The sequence below is a fragment of the Thermobia domestica genome, chromosome 18, assembly GCF_964235325.1.
Source record: "Thermobia domestica chromosome 18, izTheDome1.hap1.1, whole genome shotgun sequence".
Taxonomy (NCBI): Eukaryota; Metazoa; Arthropoda; class Insecta; order Zygentoma; family Lepismatidae; genus Thermobia; species Thermobia domestica.
In genome coordinates this window covers 120,331,408-120,351,382 of record NC_137471.1, presented here as the reverse complement: position 1 = coordinate 120,351,382, position 19,975 = coordinate 120,331,408, and positions in this window count along the sequence as shown.

Below are 19,975 nucleotides of genomic sequence, written 5' to 3'. Positions count from 1 at the left end.
ATTATCACTAATCAATAATTCTTTTTGATTATCACATTCATACTCGAGCTTTGTAACGCTCCCATGCGTAGCCTATTGGACAAGATGGGAAAAAAGCAATCCAAACATGGCCGCAGAAGAGGCTTTACACGAACAAACAACCAGAAAGCGTCGCTGTTATCTGTAATTCGGAAATCCAGAGGTTTAGTAACACACAAATTAATATTAATTATATGAGCAAATAACAACACAACACTTTCAGGAAAAAGATTTTTATTACAATAACTTGCGATTTTATTAGCTGCCTGGATCTGGATCCCATGAATTCGTATATTCATTTAGAAGCAAGAATAAAATTAATTTCAGGCAAATATTCTAATTTCAAACAAGTATCATCTACTTCTTTAAGTCCAAGCATTGAATTACATAATCCAGCCCAGACAAGGACCTCTCTTGCATAACACTAGTAACTTTTCTTTCTTGTAAACAAAGAAACTAATTAGCATATTCATTCAATATTTGATGAAGTTTTCCCTTTCATTCATAATCAAAAATGTTTCTGCAGATAATTAATCAGCAAATAATTTCCAGCAAATACTATTTAACTGAATTATGCAATTTAGTTCGCAAATTTAAATGTTATGACGAAATAGTACCTCAAACAGGACTTTGACTACATTCAATCCACAAAATTGTAAATAAGAAAACTATCAGTCTCAAACCGGAAAAACATTATTTAAAAAAAAAATCAAACACCTCAAACAATAATTACTTTTTAGAAAAACAATAATTTTCAGGTTCAGTATATAACCCTCAAAATTAGAATTGATAGGAATTTCAGTTCAAAATAGACTAATCGAAGTCAGGAACTTTAAACCTGAAAAGAACGCAAGAAAATATGCACAAATTCAAGGTTTTGGGTACAAGCCCGCCACCTTTTCTCCCTTGGATTTACGGAGTTTACTCGCGTTAAATCTTGTTATACAATTCCCCAATTCTAACCAAACGGAAGCCGAAAAGACGACCCACATTAACATGTAATAGACCCAGACGAAACAAACTATTAAAAAATTGAAAAAGTGTCTCACCCTTGAATTTATACCTTGTTACTTTTAATTTTTGGACTTCTCCAGCTCTCAACTGCCCTGAACTCGATAATAAAACAAGAATAATCCAATATATAGTGAGGATATGCTCAGAATTTTAGTTGAAACGATCCCAATTTGAATAAGTAAATGAATGAGAAACTGGGACGTACACCCACAATTTTCCACACTCACAAAAATGATAAATAATTCGGAAAAATATGACAATTCTGAGATTCTGAGTAGTACCCAAAGCACTTTTCTTTCTTTAACATGTTATCAGAATGAGAGAGCTAAGCCAAGCTCGCTTCCAGTCCTTTCACCAACTTTTTAAGCAACACTAAATTCACATGTTTTTGAAGAATAAGCAAAGACACGTAACACCGCACTAACTTTAATATTAGCTTTATCATAATCCTCACCTAGAAGGATAATTCTTATTGCACTGCAGTTATCACACACACTTCTACAACAACTACTTCGAGAAAAAGAAATTCAAAGCGAAGCCAATAAGTCCATTTCGATTCGTATGCCATTCGAACTACAACACAATCCAGATATTGTCCGATGGAAGATTTCTACCCAAGTAGCTTGCCGTGGCAAGCTGCTTGCAGTTGTAAGGCTCTGACCATGCGCAAACGACTACCAGCGCATAAGCCAAGACCTTGAGGCTCTTGATTCTGAATAGAAAGGAAATCTTTTTACAAACGATATTTCATTCTGTCTTTTTTTCCTATTTTTGAAAGTAACTTTTTTTTAAAAGATTTTGTATCCTTCTTCTACACATCTATAATTAGATACATTAACTTTATTAACAATAATTTCACCTTAGACTTTATTTTTCTTTTATTAATTTTTCCTGTTACTTGCAACGGGCACATGACAGCTTCAAGTTATGATTTTCTGTTGTAAGTAAATTATTCTATTTTTGTAAAGATTTGGGTAATATTTCTAGGTTACTATATAATATATCGTGTATATTTACGTTTTTCTACTTCACTCGTGTGGTGTTGCCTGGACTTAAATGAATACTCACTTCTTTCATTCAAGATCGAGCAAATGAAAATTTCAGTTTTCTACGACGTTTGCATTACCTCCACTTACCAACATAACATTCAAAAAACTGAACACACATATTTTCTTTTTATAGTGATGCATTTACATGCACATGTCTATCTGTTCAACTTTGGTGGATTGTGCGATACATTATTTGTGGTAAAAACTGTATATCCCGTTAACCGCGTTATGATTTGTATTTTCAATATTTCACTTATCAGCAAAGAACTATTGTATCAAAATTTCATTTTTCTAACAACAATTTCACACAGAAAACACAATAAGTTCATGGCAAGAGCATGAACATTAAACAGGGCGGGAGGGCGGAAATTGAAGTGCAATCGCCACTAAGGGTGAGTTCTTCGTTGTTATGGCCAAATAATAAATGAACGTGAATATTGATAATGATTTGCATTACACTCAAAACTAAAATAAAATAAAAATAAACTCTACTGTTAGTCTAAAAATCTATTTTTATACATACATATAAAAACATGTAACGTTCTTGCCTAAAATGTTTAAATTTAGCCAATTTAAGCGAAGAAGTGCACATAAGAGGGCTTTGAAACTTTCGAATTATGTATAGTTCAAGCTATTACTATGGTTGAATCTGAAAAAAAGAAAACAAGAGTATATGTATTATACCCAGCCAAGAGCGTGAAATATGGTACCGTGTTCTGCCTGTTGCATACCTTTTCCATAAAACCTCGATGCGGCACCTGAAGACGATCACTAGAAATTCTGAAAAATGTGGTACACTTTGCTCATTAAAAGACACCCTTTAATCGCTTCGCTGAACTTATTTTCCAAAGGAGTTGAAATTCGGCCCACGTTAACATATATGCACCTATAAAAGATTACTGCGCCATTAGTATTTCTTATAGAGTCATGGCTCTTTTTCTTTACTACGACAAGGCCTTTTCAACGGTGCTACTCACATGACCTTATCACGCAATTAATTGGTAAAATCGGGAAGCACCGGAATTTTTTCTAAAAAAATACCCCCTCGAAACACGTGCGTTCCTCGGGCAAGGCCACTGTTTCGCGTAGGGATGACAAAAACTGGAAATATCCAAAAACGCACACAACTCTTACAAAAGTTGCAATTTGATATCTGAAAACCGAAGCCGTGAAAAATTTTGGAAATTTCCCTTAACAAAAAATAAAAGGTCACTCTCTTCCAAACACACTTGACGCTCTAAGTTGATTATCCGGTTCCGAAACGCATCTAGGATGTTCTTTGGTCCTTCCTTATGACAGTTTTGCTTCCTTAACTTTTTCCCGTATTTTGGAAATTGAAACAAATCCACTTTCTGCTTGACTATCATTCGTATTACAAACTGCAACTCTATCTAACGATTTACAATGCGATTTTTTAATCTCACTCTCATTCTCTGAAATTTGTTGAGAACAAAAATTTATCTTCGTTGGCAATTTCATTTCTTTTTTATCACTACAAGAATTTATAATTTTAACGTAAGCTTGGTTAGAAAGAACAACATGATTAACTCATTCTTCTCTCTAATATAAGCTTTTCACTTACCAAATTATACACTATGGGACATTCTATATTTACATTTCCAATCTCAAATAAGCATTCCGATTCATCATCAGTATTGCTAACAACATTTGCATTAGTTTTATTATCAGCTTGAGACACAAAGTTTACCTTTTACTGCATACCACCTTTAGTTAAAATTTTAATAACTTTGGCATTGTCAGCTTGACCACTTAGCATAGGTACGTTAAGCACTTTCCCTTCTTTCTCAACCGTTACAGAATTATTACCAAAATCTATTTTCGCCTGGGATTGGTAGGGAAATTTCTAAGCAATAAGCATTTAGCGTTTAAGTCGGAAACAACTGGGACACGTACGTTAAAATATACTTTCCCTATTTCAAAACACAATATCGTTTCTCCTTGCACCTGTTTCTTTTTCTTACCTGAAAAATCCACCAACAAAGCATGTGGGGCTTGTCGCAAGTGAGCATGGGAAATTATTGACGCTACCCGTTTTCATGCCTCTAAAGACAAAAGACTAACAAATGCTCCAGAGGCACACAAGGCTATTATTGGTTGAATTAAAATCTCAGCTGATCTGCATTGACTGTTAAATTTTTATCTTCATCGCTACTTTCAGATGAATGAAATTCCCATCTTATTACATTAACTACATTTTTCCAATCACAACAAACTCATATTGAGAATCATTTTTGAGTGCATTTCCACTTTGAGTACTTTATTTACCATTTACATTACCAACTCTACCAACCGCACTCACGTTGGAGATTGACAGTAATTTAAATTTTGATCTTTATTTGTGGGAACATAACTTTCGGGCTAAAGTATGGAAATTGTGGTGCAGATTGACCATATGTTAGCATTGGTTGGCTCGGTCCATACCTTCATCTTAATTACTATTTACAAAACTAAGCCTTTCATTCCGATTCAAAGTTTCAAAGACAATATCACCTTCATAATTATTGTAATTCTTACCTTGCCCCTGATTATAAGCATTACTCCCAGCATGACTATTCTTACTTTTCTTCCAATAAAACCTTTCTTGTTCGAATTTCTCTTCTGATTTGGTCCTCGAAACTTTCCTTTATTTAAATTTTCACGGTTTTCATTACTATAATTTCCCTTTTTACTGTACTTCTTATGGTTGTCTTGCACTTCATCTACCTGATTAACACGTATAGTCCTTCCGTGAAAATTGTTCCTATCGTTAATGTTTCTACTATCATAATACAAAGCTTCAAGATTTTGTATGGCAGTTAAAAGTGAATTAAAATCTAAATTTGGGAACAATGCCAATTGTCGTTAGTAAGATATGTGTACCAGTTGTTTAATCGTCTTCACAATAAATGTTTCCGGTATACCAGATGACAAACCAAGCATATTATTCAATCTTTTATAAACAAAGTCGCTAACGGTACCGTCGGTTTTTGGGTTAAATGCTTGAGATTGCGACACCGATGATTTACTCGCAATAACTTGTTCGAAAGCAAATTGAGCTTTGAATTCATCAAAAAAGTCCTGGAATGACCGAAATGTTCCTAATTTTGACTTATACCACTCACTAGCATTACCGGTAAAAATAAATCCTAGTACATCTAAATATTGAGATTCAGGTAAATCTACAGCATGCGCCGGCTGCTCAAACTGCTTTAAAAGTGAAATTGGCGGTTCACCATCTTCTAAACCTGAAAACTTTGGAAACATTTCAATGTCACGGTGACGTAGTATTCGACGTTTAGCATTTTTCACATCGCCCTTATCTGATTTTCTTACTTTGATTCGTTTTTTTCAGCTTTGTTATCTTGGTTTAGCTACTAATATCATCACCCGATACACTTGATCTAAGCAAATTACGTTCACCCCCTTCTTTGTTAGCGCTCTCAGCTATGGAAGTTAACTTCGTTTGAGTTAAATCCACTTTTATTTCCAAACCTGACAATCTATAACTTATGAAACAATGCTTTGATTCGTATTAATTACGTCAATACCTTGAGGAATAGTATTCTGTGACATACTATCAACCCTACGGTGCAATTTAGTGACATTTATTCCTAACTTATGAGTCGTGTCTCTCAATGCTACTAACATCTTTTCTTTATTTTCTAAATTACTTTCAATATTATTTACAGACTCCTCAATCGATCCAATTTTTTCGAACCCTCGGTTCTCCTTTTCCACGCATTTACCCAAATCAACCGTAATAATCTCAAGTTCTTACAGTATTGAACACTTTTCCCCATATTTTCTCACATTTATCATTTAGCTTCTCCCATTTCGCGTCTATATCCTTAGATATTTGTTCATATCTATAAGCACATTCTTTGATTATTAATTCTAATTGTACCTCGAGTTTATCGTCAGTTTGTTTATTTGTTGCTTCGCTGATTTCTAATATTTATTTTATTTTCTAATATTTTATTTTCGAAGATTCATTAACCTTTTTTATTTTGCTTTCTAAAGATTCGCGTACATTATTAGTTTGTTTACTAACTTCAGCTATTTTGCTTTCCAAAGATTCGCGTAGAATTTGCATTTAATCTTTATTTGTTTTAATTTCCTCCAACAATACCTTAACATTATTTTCATCCATTTTGAAGGACTAAAAAAATCAAAACACGAATCAGACTTATCCTTTACCTTTACGTTTCTGAACATAATTCACTACTTTAAATTTCACGGTCCCTGTTCGGGCGTCATTTTTATGACCGGCCGGGTTCTATTTCCCATGTTCGGGTTGTTAATTTTTGTATCCAAAACGGATTTAGTGGTCAGTAAATACAAATACTGAACTCTGCAGGTGGCAGTGGTTAGAACAAAAGTTTAACGCAGCTCTTAATCCAATTAAAAAAACAATATGTGCTCGTGCGGAGGATACTTTCGTATATAGCCACCATCCCTGAGGCGTACAGAGCATGTATGAATACCGACACAAAATGCTTCATTTTTGTAAAGATTTATGTAAGAAGCGTGTTGAACATAACTGAAAATAATATAAATGTATAGGATAAAGTTTACTTGATCTGTAGGTAATTTACATTTCACACTTACTTACGTGTATCTTTTACTTGTATACTTCCATTAATACACGGAATTCAATATATTTTGAGAACCTTCTAGCAAATTTAATATAGAATAAAAAGATAAAAAAGAGGAAGAATTAATTTAAAATGGAATCATATTTTCGTTGCCGACATATATTAAGGTTAGTACACGTTGGTTCACTAAACACTTCACCACTTTTGTCGATGTTCACAGGGATTTTCTGGGAGGGATTTAGAGTAATTCCACGAAAAAAATTCTTTTAGCTTTGTCTTCTTATTCCGAGGATGAATTTAAGGCTCCATCCAGGGTACTTTAACTTGGATCCTCTTACTGTACTACTTACAGTGAGGATACTTGATATGCGACAAATTCATAGTAGGATGAATAAATTTGTCTTTTTATCCATCTTTTGTTATATTACCATCATTTTTGACGTTATTAACTGTGAAGATTAAATTTACTGGTTGAACAGAAATGTACAAAATAGATTTTCACGATGAGTGTTCACATGGTTTCGAACTAACTTGTATAATGGCCATATATATTCGTTAACTCTCACTCTATTATTTAGAAGTGAAACTGCTCTAACTCTAGAAACTGTTTATACAGTTCATTTTACAACAGCGTGAAGGATGACAAATTTTATCACAAATTTCCTTCAGAATCGATCTACATGCTTGTTTATTTAAATTGTGATGGCGTCGCAATGTCAACCTTTCGCGCCATCGACAAAAACTGTTCGTCTTCCTACGCCTATCAATGGCAATGAGTAATATTACAATATTATTAGAAATCATTCGTATGTAATTAATATATAGGTATAAGTTTTATACCTATTTACCATTTAGATAAATTAATCAAAGTCCCAAAAACAATAGGAATAAATGTCGATAGCGACAAGTTTTACGGAACTACTTTTTAAAAGATCATAACAGTTCACAACCCTTTGTTTTCTGAGCACGTAAGGCAAGTCATCACAGCAAATTGTTGCCAATACATTAAAGAACATTATACAAGGTTTGCGCTAACGTATTGTGCCTACAGCCTTATTCCACTTCAGGTGGGGCTGACTGGAGAATTTAAACAAATGGAATGGGGGTGATGGAGGACACAAGCTCACATCCTAGACTTGCCTAATGAAAACCTGGCTTAAATACCTGTTGTAGAACCCTAATATCCAGTCAAAGACGGTACTACGCCATGGTAAGAAAAGGTAGCAAAAATCCTAAAAGGGATAATAATAGTATGGTAAATATGATAGCAAACATGTTAAGTTTAATCTTACAACATTTACAATTCTTATATTATTTACTAATTGAATTTGGTATTGATGGAAGTGTTGATGAATGTATATTAAAATAATTATTAGGTGTATTGCGGTTAGATTAGTATGCAATAATAGTTACAAATTTGACATAGTAATTAGATTCCTCATGGATTTGACCACCCGCAGATACGATTAATAAACTAATAGCCCAAAACGCTCGATTGTCTGCAAGCGACATAAAATCTGGATCTCGAAAATAAGTTTTTATTCATACCCGGTTTTAGGTAAATTAAAAAATATCTGGGTTTTCGACGAAAAAATCAAAATTACATCTAATGCAATATATGAATATATACTTACGAGAAGTTATATTTTTGTATGGCACAAGAACTGATGTAAAATACATTTTAAATTGCTGAAATAATGGGTGGCGGAATGATCACAGCTATTAATAAAACAACAGGGGAATCGTGACAACAATTATAAAAGAAATAACATTTGAGTAAGGAAACTAACTATAAAGAAATGATCATATCTTTAAAAACCAATTGTGGCTCTCCAAGACATAAATGAAAAGAATTTTAATTACATTCTTTCGAACGCAATGAAGGGACTGATCAGTGCATGCAAAATAGATAATCTTCTGCATTTTGGTGCATAAAATACGAGCTTGTATCCCTACAGATTTAAACTTTTAGGAAGGATCAATTTTATCCCGCCCTAAGTTAAGGAACATCTTCTTACTGAGGAAATATATTACCGAAATAACTAGAATTAAAGTACAACAGTGAGTGCACACAAATGTGAACAATCCGTTATGGTTTTAATGTTCCATATTTGAGATTTTTTTAGCTCATAGCAATGATTCCTAACTCATAGATTTCGAGTGTCTTTTTCCTCGTAGAATTTATTGTGAGGTCTGAAAATATACGCTGTGTAGAGTTATAAAGTATTTAATATATGAAATTTTGGGATAACAAAATTTAATAATATAGATTAAAAATTGAAAATGTCTGTTTACTATATAAAAACTAAAATAAGCATATTGTATAATATTACGTTAATGTATTTCAAGATTCTGAAATAATTCTTACTCCTCTTATCACTGAATATATAGTAAAGTTTATATATGTAATTGAAGCAACGGGGAAGTAATCTTGCTATCATAAAATATTATCTTCTTAATATGTTGATAGTTTTAACTTTATGTTTTACTTGTTTAGTAATGTACGTAGTATTTAAAGTTATGGGTATTCCAGAACTATGAAGTTTCAAATCGTCATTGAAACTACTATTGAATTCTCTAATGACTAACGTTATTTAGACCTTATATGTACGTCTTGTGACATTACGTTTCTATGAGGATGTAACTATACATTTTGATAAGTATATCATAATATAGGAAAAAGTAAAGAATTTCTAAAAAAACTTCGGAAGACTTAGGCAACTATTCGACGGCGGTGACTACGAATTTTATGCTCCTTTCTGGCTGTTTGCCGACTAGTCAAAATGACCTCTTTTCGATGTCGACTTCCCGATTCTCCCACAGGCGGCATCCGATCTTTTGCCGCCGTCGAAAACTGACCTTTTGCAGACTGGAAATCAGCCCTTCTGGAAGGCACAATTTTTATCACCTTTTACATTAGTCTGCCTAAGTCTTCCTCCATGCTAAGATTCTCGACAAGGAGTACTATTGTAAGTTCTTGAAGTATAATACTTGCATTTTTTGTGTTTGTTCCAGTATAAACTTTCTTCCTCTTTGCTTCTTTGCAGCACTATAACCCAAAAACCAAGAAATTGAATAGGACATGCAAGTATTATATACTTTCCGAACTAGCAATTATGCCCTTGCCAAAAAATCATAGCACGGATGCAGACTGAGGCAAAGCTACTGTAAAAGTGGTGAAAATTTTACTTTCTGAAGGGCTGATTTTCAGTCGGCAAAGGGTCACTTTTCGACTGAGGCAAAGGTTCGGATGCCGTGTGTAGGATAATCGGGATACCGACATCAAAAGAGGTCTTTCCGAGCAGTCGACAAACAGCTGGAAAAGGACATACAATGTACCGGCGCTGCCCCTGGAAAGTATTCTTTCTGAGCAGTCGGCAAACAACATAAAAGGTACGTAGCAATGCAACGAAAATCATGACGAATTCCCACCAGTAATGTTGCACTCGGTACATACGCAGTACATTTCTACATTTCTCAGTATGATTTAAGTGCCATATAGAGATAAAGTGTCTGGGAATGACTTACAAATGCTTAAAAGCAACCTAAAAGTAACAAGTAAGCAGCTAATATTGCCCGTTAAGAATAATTCAATTAACACGTCTGTGGGCGTACTGTGATAACTTATAACAGTCAGTATATTTTCTCCCTGAAAGCAAATTTTCCATTATCAGGACCACTAGCAACAAAACTGTTCTCTGCATTTTACTCATTCCAAACACTTTCTTCGTAGAAAAGAAACCCGCAACAATCCGTCGAAATACGGACTTTTCAGGCTGTCGTTTTCCCATCAACTATTTGAAAAAGGATTATAAACGTCAATTCAGTTTTTATTGGCGAGCATGGCCAAAAATCGGCGACTATAAACTAAAGAATAGTCATGGTTTAATTTATCAGATTTACTGTTCCACTAATTACCGGTGAAAATCCTTGTAGTCGGCACGCCACCAGCGTTCCTCATTTACAATCCGCTGGCGGGCCGACAGCGTGCCTACAACGGCCAACAGCGGCAAAAAAACAGCGGCCTCGGGACAGTATCGACAGTTGCCGCCAACAACTTTACACTTTTTCCGCCGTCTTCCCGCTTAGCGGTAACGTGTCCGCTGCCGCCAAAATATTGCACGCGGATTGGTAAGCGATTTGTGTTGTTTACAACCACAAATGAATACGGCGACCAGACGAATTAATGCTCAAGTTTCGGAGAAAGCAAAGTAAAGTACCGCTAAATATTACCTTTTTCCGTAACCAACCGAAAAATAACTCGAAACATCGATTTGTAGGAACAGTAGTGTGAATGCGACTGTTATCAGGATTTGGCTAACTGCTTTCGTTAATGCGAATTCCACAAGTTTCTGCTTAACGAAAGCAATTAGCCGACTCGTGTTAACTCTATCTCATGCACACTATTGTTCATAGAAAGCAATTTTTCGAATATTTTTGAGTTTGATTACAGAAAAAATATGAAATTAGCGGCACTTTAATTTGGTTTATGAGGCTCCTTAACACACAGCAACAGTGTCTTACGGTGACTATAGTGATTGGGAAGAAACCAATGAAGGAGCACAATATAAAGAAGTAAATCAATCTTCGTAGCTCTTAGGCCTTTGGAAGATCCTAACAACAATTGACGAAATACAAGAGTACTTAAAAATTAAAAAAAAAATAATAATAACAGTTTTACCTTACCCCTTTCCGGTACCCGGTTTTTTGGGCTATTTTTTAGACTTTCAGTGAAGCAGGTACTGCATCGTCACTGTTTATCCTAAGATCTTGGTTCATACCTTGTTCTCTTCCGAATAGAGCTGGCGTTGAAAGGATACCACCTGTATGCTCATACCATATACCAGAAGCGATAAAAATGATGTCAAAAGGAAACTTTTGGAAGGAATATTTTTTCTCGCAATTTGGGCACCTCTGGAGCGGCCCTGTGTGAACGTAGCCATATCAACAAAACCTGATAAATAGTACTTGGCGTACTGAATGTGCGTACCAAATTTCAAGGTTCTATCTTGAATACCAAGGGCGAGAGAAATTTTATCAGGAATTCTCAACATGCCCTAAATTAAAGTAACACGCCATGATCTCAGGTAAAAAAATTCCTGAGACATCCCTAATTACTATAGTGTCATGCTTTGCTCATCATTCTCTTCCGAATAGAGCTGCCTTTCAGGCGGTATGACTCACGTGTCTCCATCATGAATCTAAGGCGGGATAATGAGGAAAAACGGGATTTTTTTGGTATAGATATTCTTTTTTCAATTTTAAGCCCCCCTGGACACCCCTGTTTTAACGCAGAGATCTCAAAAAAAATCTGGTAAATACTACACGGTGGGAATATTTATACACAATTCCAATTTTCCAGGTGGAAAAGTAAGCCCGCCAAAAAATATACGGACAATGTATCATAATTCCGTATACAGAGAGAAATTTTTATACATTCCCTGAGACATTCCTAATTACCCTAGGGTCATGTTTCGCCCATCATTCTCTTCAGAATGGAACTGCCTTTCAAGCGGTGCCATTCACTTGTCTCCATCGTTTATCTAAGGCGGAAAAAGAGGAAAAGCGGGATTTTGGGGTAAAAATATCCCTTTTATCAACTTTTTGACCTTCTGGATCCCCTTGTTTTAACGCAAAAGTCTGATAAAATCTGGTAAATACTACTTGGTGGACGGCATGTTTGTTCAAAATTTCAATCTTCTACGTTCAAAACTAAGCCCTTCACATAACCCCCCAAAAAGTTCTACACGAAAATATAAGTTTTAGACTTATGACGTAATCACCTCGTATGTCTCGACGCAGGAAGGTGTGAAACCATACGTAATATCTTCTACAATGCCTCTGGACTTGTAAAAGAAAAAAACGACGAAAAAGCTCAAATAGGAGAGTTATAACGCAATGTACCATGAAACACCCCGTATGGTACAAATTGTACCATGGGATCCCCAAAGGGTTACTGAACATTAGGTTCATAGAATGAAAAAAAAAATGATGAATTTGATTTAAATAACCAACTAAGAAAATACACAACCGTTTGATTCTTTGCATAACCAAAATTGTGCATTTATTGTTATTTGGTACAAAAAGTTTCTGCAAAATTGTACTAAAAGTTGAGAAAAGCATTATGATTTAAAGATCTTTACGTAATTGTTAACTTTATAATCTCGCCACAAAACACGGACCACTGGTCGCGCGCTCTAGCCTGCTATTGAAGGAAGGAAAATAGTGGCGAAAGCTGATTTCCTAAATGTTTTAAAGTACAGGGGTAACACTCCCCTTGGAAAATGATATTAAAATAAAAATTATAGAAGTAAAAATTAGAGAATAAAAGTATTGTAATAAAAGATATGTGGGGGCGGAGAGATTCAAACCGGACCTACCACTCACCGCGGTGACGTTGTTTCCCTGGAGTACGTATTTATGCTCGGAAATAACGTTCTTTTGATATTATTATATGGGTGCAGCCAGTATAGCACCTATTTTTAATCACTATTTTTTGCCATAATAGAACATTGCGGATCATTTTTCAATGTATTATGCAACAACTATTCAGAAAAAGGCAAAATCAAGTTATCACCTCTATCAGTAAGCCAGAGCTCTTAATCTAAACATTATTCAAACTAACCTAACCTAAATCTAGGAAATTACTGCTGTGTCGCAAGACAAATTTGAAAATGGAAAAAATGTACCAAAGTGTACTCCAATTGGTTATATTTGGTGGGATTAGATTTAGTTACGTTCAATTACTTTACATTACGCTAGGGGCATAAAAAACTCCAGTGCAAAAAACACAAACCAAACTGTGCTAGGTGGTGGCTAAAAGCACGAATGCTATAAATTTGAGTCAGGGCTGGAGGACGATGGTGGGCAGGGGTGTGCCCGAAGGGAGCAGGTGTGTTTTCGGCAGTAGGTATATGCATAAGGGAGGGTAGTGAAAAAATGTGGGCTTTGTAATCATATATATTTCAATATCGCTTGTTATGGTTTCATACTAGTAACGTTTCAGTTGTACACAAAACATATAGCCTTCTTACACAGTCCAGAAATACATTGCCCTTGAGTTAGCAGCCACTTACCTTCAAAACTAAGGCTTCTAAACTTTTGCAATTTCAAGAAGAAAATCTTGCACTACACTTTCTTCACTGTGGCTCGTTACGTTTTAATAGTTCTGTAAAACTCACACATAATATATATCATTCCCTTGACATACACGCACAATTTCCAGACTCCCTTTCTCGCCACTATATCGTAGCAAGCGTACCTCTGCGCTAAATAATCTACCCGCCTCCAAATACAGTGAAGCTTACATCGAAAACAACCCCTTCCTTGACTTTTACTATTCCCATTACCAGACTTTCATTCATTTTCCCTCAAAAATTTGAACAAATTTTTCAATTGACCCTAAAATTGGTAAATTTTCTAAAATTGACCACATAGCCATGCTATAGTTAACCCAAAATTTAGTACTTTGAGTCGTAGTCTTACCCACTTATTGCGTGTCTTGTTTGGGCGTAGAATCAACAACACTTTTTGTTTGAAGCAGTTCACCCACACTGCATAACCATATGAGAAATAAAGAATACGAACCGAAAATACAGCCAGCGCGATCAGACGACGATTTCTCCAATCAGGCTCTTCTGCGGAAAAGATGTTATCGTCGCTGGCTAGCCGCCATGGGAAAGATCTTCAAAACGGCTTAAGCTGAAAATGTTCTATCCTGCCCGGATACCGTCTGCGTTTGCGGCCTGTCTGCTGAATTAGGAGACGGTACGCTATCGCCTGCGCCAAGTTGTCAATGAGGGAGGCATATAAGAGGATTAACTGCTGCAGTCGTTTCTTCCAGTATCGGCCTCTCCTTTTCCGACTCTTTTTAAAATGATCATTAGCTTACTACTAGCTGCGAAACTTACTTTCCATATACTCTTCCGCTTGCAGGTTCTATAGTACAAGATATATCTTACTAGTCAGCGAACGGTCTACGTTTCGGAGCCTGTCCGAGCATCTTTGTCAAGGTCGGTCCGTCCGCTGTTTGTCGACCTTCTTTCGGCTCCTTTACTTGTTGGCACACCGCCAACGTTTCGGCATCTTTCCAATATTTGCAGCGGTAGGCAAATTCGCTGTTGGCCGTCTTCTACCAAAATATTTCTCCGTGGATCCTCTCGTACTTGGAATTTAATTTTTAAAAAATTACTTCTAATATACCCTTTACGTGCATTCCCTTTAGTACATTTAAATCTATATATTTACTTTTTTTACGCGCAGCACGCCATCAGCGTTTCGACGTCTTTGCAACCATCATTTGTCGAGTCGTTAGTTCCGCTGTATGCCGACTTTCTTCCGATTCTGTTTTAACAAGACATATTTAATTGAGTTAGTATTCAGCCACAAGAAAACCTCGGACAGTTTCAATTTTTACTTCATCACTAAAGAAAATATAGTCCCTATTCATTTTCTCAAATTCGATTCGTTGCCGCTAGTACGCGATACTGAAACTTCCGCTGACGTCGTGCCGAACGCCGTTTTTCAAAAAATTGCCGTTTTTTTCTTTTTTTCTTTTTTTTTCAATCGTCCTCCAACTGTCTGCCGGCTGTTTCGAGAAAGCTTTATACGATGGAGATATAAGTTGTAATTAGAATATTAAAGCAACAAATTACCTAGTAACTATCTTTGTTTTCTTTTGTTGAACGACTCTATTTTTGCTAGTCGCGGTCGCAAATCGCGCAGAAATACGCCGGTTTCCGGGGCAGGCAATCCGACCGAGGCATTTTGTCTGTATTGTTAAATTGTACGACTGTAGGCAGCAGGATTCTCATGGGGTCATTTGTTTTGAGTTTGAATCAAGGAATTGAAACTTTGAGAACGTCGTACATATAGAAGAACACGTCTGGAAAAAAAAAAGGACGTTTTTTTCTATTTGCTCCATGTCTGGGATATCACACTTCTTTCAGTTACGCTTTTTGGAAGGAAGTGACTATGGTTTCATTTTTCTACCTTAAAGATACATTTTTCATTTGGTTTGTGATTAGACACATCAGAATTACCACATAATATGAGTTGAATGCCATTTTATGTGATTGCATAAGTTCTGCTCTTGTTCAATATTGATTTCATATAATTATATTCATATCAGCATCGCTGCTGTCCCCAACTCTTATGTTAGGATTGAATCTTTCTCTTTTCCTAAAGAAGAATCAAAAATACTCAAAAATTCTTCATATTCTACAAAGGAAGTAATCTGCTCAATAGTCAAACTGGCATAGTGGGATAATGGGTATTTAGTTTTACAAAAATTGGAACAAAGAATGCTAAAAAAAATAATACAAACATACAAGTCAACATATAAGCATCCTATGTGTAAACCATTAAATTATTGAAATAATACTAAAAGCAACCCTCTTACCCCAATATTCGTTATTATTAGAGTTCCAAACAAGGAAAGGTTAATAAGGCAATCTTAAAATTTCTTACGAATTTACTCCTTTGAGCTTAATTATCAAACATATTACTGAGGAAAGTTGAAAGCAATAGCGTCTTTGCTAAAATGATGTTATCCTCTTTAGGCGGATACGTAAGTCCTATGCTCTCATGCTTCGAAATTATGTTAGGACATGATTACTAGAGAACAGGTTGCCTCTTGTCCATGCTGCACGGTCATAGGCTGTCCCGAAATGACATCACTCGTAGGCACGTGAAGCGAGCAAAAAATATCGTCTGCTCTTTTTCCGCTTAAGAAAAGGAAGAGGGTCTTCACCTGAGAAAACCTATACTGAATTAAGGTTACATAGTAAAATACTTTTTTGTTTCTTGAATGCAGAATCAAACTTAAGTATTTGTAGTTTACTTAGTAGAATAATGATCGAATAAAGAATTTGTAATAATTGTGCTTTGCGATAATACTCTATTGTTAGAAACTTACCTCACTGGATAAATTTCCTCATCTTTTTCTTCCGTCTCTCTTTACAGAAACCGTAACACTTTCCTGCCTTGTCAAACTATTCAACAACTTAATCCTGTCAAATGTTCTCATTCGAACAAACGTAGTCACCATTTCAGAATCTAGGTTAGCGTAAATATACTTAGTGTAAAGGATACAGAAATGTCTGCGTCAGTCCACCTAATACGCTTTTGTTTATTTGTTAGCATTTTAGTTTGGTTATCATTGAAAATCTCTCTGTCATGATACAAGTTTCTCGTAAACCACACAAAGAGATTTATTTTTGCTTATATACTGGAAGAGTTCCTTTCGCAAATCTCAAAGTGCTGTTCTATTAAGAGCTATAATTTCCTTTCTGTTGCTTCAAGTTTACTTTCTAACACTTTGTTGTTCATTTTCTCCTGTTTTAATTCATTTATTTGTTTCTGAAGGAAAATAGAGGAATCGTCTACTGTGGTTCTTTCTGTATTAACCATAGCAGCATTTAGATAGCCTATTTCTTCCGTGGACTGCAATAAAGTTGTAACAACTCTTCTATTGTATCTTATCACTTTTCTTTTCGCGCGGTCTTAGAGATTGTTTTCCTTTATATGCATACTTAACTAACCAAAAATTAACTGAAGGTACGGTGTCTTCTTTTAGTTTCATGACGAGAGGCAGCCCTGACTGTTCTTTTCTTCAGTCTGTTTCAAAGTTACTGAAAACAAAATGCTCCGAACACTTTTCAGGAGTATGGATTTCACTTGCAAATACCGTAGAATGCAATTAATTAAAAACTAAGTTAGAACTTTACAAAAAATATAAAAATACTACATTCGATGCACGAAATTCCAAATGCAAATAAAACAAAGGCATTCGAGGAAATCTATAATAATAATTAATACATACAACACAAAAAATAACTGCACTGAAGAAATGGTGCAAGAAATAATCAAAAAATGGTGCAAGTTTTCACTAACAAGATCACCTGAAAAAGTGAGCTTACGTTATAGAGTCAAATAAAGTTTCTTTTCGAACGCACAAAAAAAAGATGTGCAAAACATTTATCTTTTCACAAGGTTGAGGAACAATTAGCATTCTTTCGCATCCACTCAAGTGTCTTCAAAGAATTGGGTATACGGATGACGCATTACAATTGTCACTGACTCCCACCGAACGAAAACTGAAGTGTTTCAAGGCAACCTGTTCTTTAGTAACCTCGATTTTAGCTTATGTTCTCATTGTTTTGCTTTGATTTCAAACTATCATAACATTTACTATATTCATTTTGACCCGAATTATGCTATATTATCACCAAATTATATTTCCGCTGGTTGTAACTGAAAAACTATCATCTTTCTACTGGCAGCACTAAAGCAACCGATATATAATAATTTATGAAAAGCAATATTTGTTGCCGACACTGGGCCTGAATGGGTTAATGTTCAATTTAAATGTATATACACCACTTGCAATTAAAGAGACGAAGGACAAGTTCAAAATCTCACAAATAGTATCGATGACGTCAATCCTTGGTTACTACAATAGAAGTTGTGATGGTAGTGTTAGCAAAGTGTCATGTACCTACCCATCATTTCATGTGTATATATAGTTTTACTTCAATTGGTGAATGAATGGAATTTAATAATCGAGAAAGAATAAATTTTCTTATAAATAATGTAATCGATTATCATAAATTTATTATTACAACCAACATTATTATAATATTGAAGATTACTGATACTACAACACCACTGATAAACTAATTTTTAGGCATGAACTCTTTACAGTTACCTGCAAGAGATATTTTCTTTAAATAGTATCTTTTCAAGGCAGACTAATTTGAATTTTAAACATCGTAAAGCCAAATATACAATTATCTTAACGGACACGAAAAGAACAACATATTTGGCACGAAAGTTCGGAATATGAGACAACTTAGAAGATATAGATAAACGGATTTATGTGGCATAAATTTGAAATAATGCATGACTTATATACGTTGTGTTTGAATATACTTTAATAATAGGTAACTCTTAAATGAGCAATAGCATCCTATTATGGAAACTTTTTGCAAAGGTCTGAAGATGCATTTTTCTGTTCGATTGTTATTCAGTAGTGACCTGTATGTTTTTCGTTATTTTCTGTTACAGCGGGAGGATAGTGCAAATACGAACACTTTCCCAAAAACGTTTTATTCTTATTTCTGTAAGCATTAGAATACAAAATAAATTACTAAAATAGTATAGAGATTATTTTCTGATTTTGTCACTATACTACCACAGTGCCCACATATCTCAAATAGAACTTATTTGCATTATACTTGTAATATTTTCGTTTTTATTTTTAATTTATTTTATTGTTTTTTGGAGTATGCACTTTATATTTAAGATCTCAAACTCATTGTCTGCTTTAAGAAACGTAATTAATCATTGCATCTGCGATAACTTTGAGATCGTGATCAAATTTCGGCAACTATTATCATTTCGATGGGGCTAAGTAGGACACAACGAGAAAGTTTTCGTGCTAAAGCAGCTTTTTACTGAAGGTTTTCACTAATTCACGAGTATTCGAAAACTTCTTGCAAATGTGGCTGTTTGTTCCAGGAGATCTTAACATAATCACATAGAGATTCAATGTGCATTAAAATACTTACGGTTCATGATAGAAAAGTGAAATATGATAAAGTCCTTGAGTACAAGTTGGATAACAGTTACATTCCTTTCTGGTTACTTCAGTCACTGTAAAGAGACAAATTATATTCTTTTTAATTATGGATTTTGAGGAAATAATGCACCAACGATGTTTGAATAAATCCCAGAAAGTCTAAAGAGGTAAAAATTGCAAGGAGTTTCTTTTTATCTTTGATCTTAAGAAATGTTTTAAAACTTTTTATTATCTATATATAGTTTCCTTCTATTCACTTATGTTTATATGAAATACAGTGTAATAATCAGTAAAATTTAACTACAGAATTTTTATGCACAGAAGTTCAAAATAATTAGCGAAAAAAACATAATATATTAATTTATCATATTTATATATGCTTTATAAAAAGATTCATTTCACGTGGCTTTCGAGAAAAAATAAACATTATGGATCATCTCAATATTGTTTTTGGTATAGCAGCAATACCATGCTGAACATTAAGTGCGACATTTTTCCCGTTTTACTCTACTAGAGAAGAAATATCTCCTCTAGTTCCCTTCCAGGCGGCAACGTACCAAGAACTGACGAAACGTTGCCACGTTGGACCGCAATGGATATACGTTGTACTAAGAAGTACGCTGAACGAACATCTCCACAAACGATAGATATGCGTCTGCCTGCCTCTCTGATAAAATCAAGGCTTCTAGAACCCCATGCCCCACTGGTCTTGATGGATA